This window comes from Rousettus aegyptiacus, unplaced genomic scaffold (assembly GCF_014176215.1).
Source record: "Rousettus aegyptiacus isolate mRouAeg1 unplaced genomic scaffold, mRouAeg1.p scaffold_m13_p_11, whole genome shotgun sequence".
Taxonomy (NCBI): Eukaryota; Metazoa; Chordata; class Mammalia; order Chiroptera; family Pteropodidae; genus Rousettus; species Rousettus aegyptiacus.
The window spans coordinates 86,411,006-86,417,417 of NW_023416286.1; the positions used below are offsets into that span (position 1 = coordinate 86,411,006).

General features: G+C 34.8%; 1 pseudogene; it reads right to left on the reverse strand.

Moving 5' to 3' along the window:
• Window positions 1–3,883: 3,883 nt before the first annotated feature.
• Window positions 3,884–4,002, reverse strand: LOC118609439 (annotated as a pseudogene).
• Between the last annotated feature and the right edge of the window lie 2,410 nt (window positions 4,003–6,412).

Genomic DNA, 6,412 nt, shown 5'->3' on the forward strand with positions numbered 1-6,412 from the left:
TTAAGAAGCTATTTTTCTTCAGAATAACTAAATCTTTATTTGTAAGATGTTGGTGCTATCAGTGATCTCTGGGGACAGATATAGTACAGATAGTCAGGAGGCATTGGTTGTCTTCAACTTATCAGAAATATAAGAAGGCCTATTTTTCACATTTTATGATTATTTTCAAAACCAGATAATTTAATATTCCTATCTTTGGTTAAAAAACAAAAACAAAAACAAGAACAACTAAGCGGTTTAAACAACTTCTCAGATGCAGGTCACCTGGGTTACTTCTCCAGGAGTCTTCCTCACACCACAAGCCCAGACTGAGAAATCTACCTTTACCTTTATTTACCATAAATGTTCTTGTGATGAATTTATGTAAAGACCGATATGTTCTGAAGCATAATTCCATTTCATCCACATCTTAGTGGCTAAATTACATCACATGCCAAAGTAGAACATCAGTGGGGTGGGAAAGAGTCCTTTCAAAGAAAGGACTGGGGATCACATGGGGAGGGGTTGAGATTTCACAGAGAAGGAAATGAATAACTGGTAGAGTAATAAAATCTAACATACTACAATACATTTAATATATTCCTGTTAAAACTTCCCCTTTTCATTCATGAGTAAAGAATTAAATGTCTCTCACTTTCTGGAACGAGCAATTCTGTTAATCACCCTCTCCTATGTGGCATAAGCAAATACTTTTCATCCAGTTTTCTCAAATTTTTAAAACATAGAGCATAACAGATGTTTTATTATCAATGTTATTCTTAGCTATTGTTAGAATTATAAAGATTCATTATGTGTTCATTAAGGGCAGATTTTCCTGCATTTGTTGTTAGTAAAATTCAAATTCCCCATTTTCTCGGTAGGGATGGGGAGAGGCAGAAAGGAATGTATACTTTATCTTTATTTTAGAGAGGAAGAAAGATGAACAACAGAACAGTGTTTGGGAGCTTAGTATACACATGCACACACGGAAAAGCAGAAGACCGTCCTTTTCTTGTGTTTGGTTAAATATATATGAGAAGGTCGGGGTAAAAATATGTCGCTGAGCCCTGAAAGGGTAAAGTTAATGCTGAAGGCCAGTTTGTTTGGTCTTTGAGCCCCACATTTTGTTACATATATTAAAAAGTGATAATTTGCCTAATAAAGATTTTTTTTTCCCAATCTTTTTTTCCCTATGGGAACTATGGAGATAAAAGTGCTTATGCTCTGAAAATACCCTTTATGTGTAGCTCACACAAAATGTATTTATTATCCCACAAATATAAATAAAGTGGTCACATACTGCACAGCCAAGAAATATTTACCACTTTTTACAATTCACAGGTATATTCTGTAAATGAATAAAACACATTAATAACATCAGTTTGCATATAATAAATTATGTACAGTAGACTTTACAAAATGAGTTATTTAAAATGTCATAACATACTTTATATATATTTATATGTTTATATATATTTATATACGTTTATATATTTGCTTGTTTAATTTTTAATCTCTTATAACTTTCTGTTAGAGAATTAATACTCTATTAGTTAGGTGTATGATTATCTTACTCTCCAACAGAAGAGTAAAAGCCAGAAGACAATGCATTTTCTAATTCAAATGAGAAAGTTCTTTTTTAAATCTCAAAAACTCAATGTATTGCATTAGATATTTTCAATTATTTTTCTTGCTTTAAAAATAATTAACTGTAATTGAAAACAAAATTATTTTAAAAATAATTAAGAAAAAGAAACTTAAAGAAAAAATTGGAGTGATTATGTCATATCTAAATTCAGATCTCACTGTGATAAATGCCATGAAAACAATATTAATTTATTTTTGTACTTTTATTTTTAGGATAATTCACACTCAATTTTGAATTCCTTTCAAGTGGCTATGTATTCTGAAGGCCAAAGAAAAAAGAAGGAAGGAAGGAAGGAAGGAAGGAAGGAAGGAAGGAAGGAAGGAAGGAAGGAAGGAAAGAGGGAAGGAAGGAAGGAAGAGGGAAGGAGAAAGAAAGGGGGAGAGAGAGAGAGAACAAGAGAGACAGAGAGAGAGAGAGAGAGAGAGAGAGAGACTTTTTTTGTTCTCATAAATACTCTTTGAGTCAGAAGGGGAGAAAAAGTAAAAAAAAAAAGTGGGGGGGGAGGAGGGAGTGTAAGAGGGGAGGAGAGGATGGGAGACAAGAAAGGAGGAAGGGGAGAAAGAAGGAGCGAGGAAATCTACTGACGATAGAGAGGAGAGAGACATGCCAGCAGGTCCCAGAGGCCTCCTGGCCAAGCCAGTGGGTTGTCCTTCTGGCCCAGCCTTTCCAGCCATGGTGGAGTCCTGCTCAAGTGCAACAAATAGTATATAATTTTCAAGAAATTTTTTAAGAATGAGATTGATCTCTTTCCGTCTCATAAAAATTCACTGAGAGATGTCTACCATGGAATCCCATCTGAATTCTATTTTATTTTTTCACATAGTCAAATATATGATGATGTTTCTTACCAAAAAAATTAGTAGGTATACATAGCAAAATTCCTGTTTCCCTTTGTCTGCTGAGTGAGCTCTTATTGACTGTCCAAGTCCTACTTGAAATGTCCCTCTCTGAAGGGCTATTAGACTTGGAATCTCAGACAGGATTACTTATATTCTTATGTGTAGTTGCTCTCAATATTATTACTATTGCTTCTATTGAGTGTACCATCCTGTTTTGTATTTAATTGTTTATGTACCTGTCTCTATGCTAAACTATTAGCTCTTTGAGAATAAGGACCAGTCTTTTTACTCTTAAATCTTATTATTCTTTAATACTACATTACATAGTTTAAGGCCATCATGTAGATGACAGGATACCCAATAAATGAATATGTTTATTGTGTTTGAAGTTGGTTGAAGGTGGTAAAAGTGTTAGACTATACATTTCATGTTCATTTTGCAACATAAAGATCTACTGTGTATCCAAAATGTTTAGGTATATATTTATGCATAAATACAAATGCTGTTAAATAAAAACTTTTGATACTGAGAGCTGTTTAGAAAGAAAGGGGTTTATTTATTGAGCCATATACTAGCCAGAGCAGAGACCTGGTCCCGGGACGTGCAATCTAAAGCATCAGCAACAGGACTAGATGGGGAAGACAAACATGTCTGTTGTTTTGGGAAGAAAGATGCAAGTTGTTCTGAAAGAATTTACATTGGCTATGATAAGGGGGGTGGGAGGAGGTGGAGTGGGGGAAGTTCTGGGGGGTGGGGTGAATCATCCCTAAGGAAGACGGACTTGCTACTTCTGGATTGGCTGTGGGCAAAGTTCAGCAAGCTCATGCACAAGCAGGCTGTAACGGCGGCTGGTGGCCGACTATTCCTTCTAGAGAATTGCTGAAATAGCTGCCTAGAAGATGATTCAAAGTTTCATCATATATTTTTGTTGGTTTTCATCCTGGATCGCTAAATGCTTAACTTCCCTTGTCTCTTCCTCAGGCCTGCTGTAATATAATTTAGGAAATCTCGAAATTTTTTTTTCTCTTGTCAATGCATATACAAATGCACATATAATATTCATATATTCAATTTCTAGTAGTATACATATACCAATGGTTTAAAAGTAATTTTACTAAATTTGAATTTAGAAAGACAAACATTAATGGTGAATCTGTTATATGAATAAACAGCATTCTATCTATAGTCTGAAATTATTAAATATAGGAGGCATTAAGAAACAAAAGTGGTACAGCAAAAGGAACAATAGTTAAATAGGCTTTATTGCCAGATAAATACTGTTTTAATAATCATTGTAAAAAACAATATAAAGTCACTGTATTTGTTTATTTTTACTTTTTTTAAGCTAGGCGACCCTTGATTAACCTCACAGATTGCAAGGACCTTGTCAGTTTACAATCCCTTATTTTATTTTTTATGCCTATAGCACCTGGTCTTCCTAGGTGGTCTCCCATTCAAGAACTAACCAGGCCCAACCCTGTTTAGCTTCAGAGATCAGATGGGATCGGGCTTGTTCAGGGAGGCATGGCCATAGATTACAAACTGTCACTTTAAAATGGAGCTGCCATCCCAAAGGACCTACCTTGCTGTCTTACTCCTGAAACTTTTGAAATGTTAAAACTGGGCAAAATAACCTTTGGACTGGGCTTAAAGCAACATTGTATGTCAAACAACCTTTTGAAAAGATAATAAGAAAGCAGATGTATGATTACCAGACTAAAAATGAAAAAAAAAATTGTTTAGAACTAGCATCACTATGTTAGCTTAACTGCTCCTGTAGAAATGCCTTTCTTCTCTTTATGAGATTGTTCCTTTTCCCTTTCCCATCCATACGCCTCGCTTTAGCCTCCTAACCTGGACACTGTTCGGGTTTCTGTCTGAATCAGTGCTTCCTGGACAGCTTTTCTTTTGGATCTCAAATAAATGCTTGTTGCCTCTTACTTTTGGCCTTTTATTTTTAGGTTACAGTGTTTGGACAAAAGGTAAATTAAATAATAAAACTAAGACTGGGAGGCTCCTTAATTTCTCTTCTTTGCAAAAAATAAGCAGAAGAAATGGCTGGCCTTTTCAGGCATGCTAGCCCAACACAGGTCTGCTGACTACAAGGAGGAGTCAGTGGTTTTTCATATATTCATAGAATTGTACAGCCCTCATCGTTATCAATTTTAGAACATTTTTTAATACAAAAGAAAGTTCATACTTATTAGTAATCATTTCTCACTTTCCTGCACCATCCTAAAAGCTTTATGCAACCACTAATCTACTATCCGTCTCTCTTTATTTACCTATCCTAGAAATATCATGTAAATGGAATCATACAATATCTGGTATTTTGTGACTGGCTTGTTTTATTTACTTGTTTTACTTTCAAGGTTTATCTACCATGTAACTTGTAATTGTCCTTTATTTGTTTTGGTTTTCAAATACAATTCTATTTTGGATATGCCACATTTTACTTATTCATTCATTGGTTGATGTATATTTGAGTTTAACCTTTCAGCTATAACAATTAGTGTTTGAAAGGCTTTTTCCTCCTGACCCCAAATATAGTAGGTGGTGTCTTTTCCAAAACCACTTATTTAAAATCTCTGACTACACTTGAGTGTACAATTCATTTCGTACATTATCTTCCTGGAAATAGCATCAGATCTCACAAGTTAAAGGGTTCAGTCACGAAACTTCCTCCACTCCCAAGGTCATTTGCAAGTCCCTGGGCCCCATATTTCTTACTAACTGACTATAAATCATGGGTTCCCATGATCCCCCTACTTGGGTTCAGTAATTTGATGGAATGGCTCACAGTACTCAAGTAGACACTTTATTTATTTACTGGTTTATTGTAAAGGATACAAATGACAAGTCAGATGAAGAGTTACCTAGGATGAGGTCCAGAAAGGTCTCGAGTGTGGAGGCTTCTGTCCCCATGGAGTTAGAGTAAGTCACTCTGCCAGATTGTGGATATGTTTGCCAACTCAGAAACTTCCCCAACCCCAGTTTTTAGAGGGTTTCATTATGTAGGAAAAGTTGATTAAATCGGTGGCCACTGATTATTAACTCAATCTCTATCTAATCCCTCTCCTTCTCTCAGAGTTTAGTACTAGGGCTGAAAGTTCCAAAGTTTCAGGATTCTGATCAAGGATTAGCCTTTCTGGTGACCAGCTCCCATCCTGAAGCTATCCAGAGACTCATTAAGAGTCCCCTCATTAGAACAAAATATATTATTATCTCCTCCATCACTTAGGAAATTCCAAGGGTTTTGGGAGCTTGTGCCAGGAACCAGGAACAAAGAGACTCATATCTTTCTTTTTATACAACTGCTGCTTTCAACATTTGTATACAAATTTCTGTGTGTTAATGTGCTTTTTATTTCTTTTGAGGCTATACAAAAATATACATAGTTAGTTTTTTGGAAGCTCTATTTTTAACAATAGAGCGAATGCAAAACTTTCCAAAGCAGCTGCATCATTTTATAATATCACCAGCAATGTAGGAGTTACAATTTCTCCACATCTTTGCCAACACTTGTGTCTTTTTGATTGTTCTATTTTAGAGGCTATGAAGGGGAATCTCTTAGCATTTTAATTTACACTTCCCTAACTATTAATAATATTGAGTATCTTTTCATGTGCTTATTGGCCATTTATATATCTTCTTGGAGAAATGTCTATTCATATATTTTGCCCATTTTATATTGGGTCGTTTATCTTTTGGTTATTGGTTGTTAAGAGTTCATTATATATTTTGGATTCAAGTCCCTTATCAGATACTTAATTTGAAAATATTTCTCTCATTCTTCAGGTTATGTTTTTACTTTCTCAAGGATATATTATATAGCTAATGCCAGGTTACAAAGGTTTACTACTATATTTCTTCTAAGAATTTTACTAATTTAGACCTTGCAGTTATATCCATATTCTATTTTTCCATTAATTTTAGTGTATGGTAT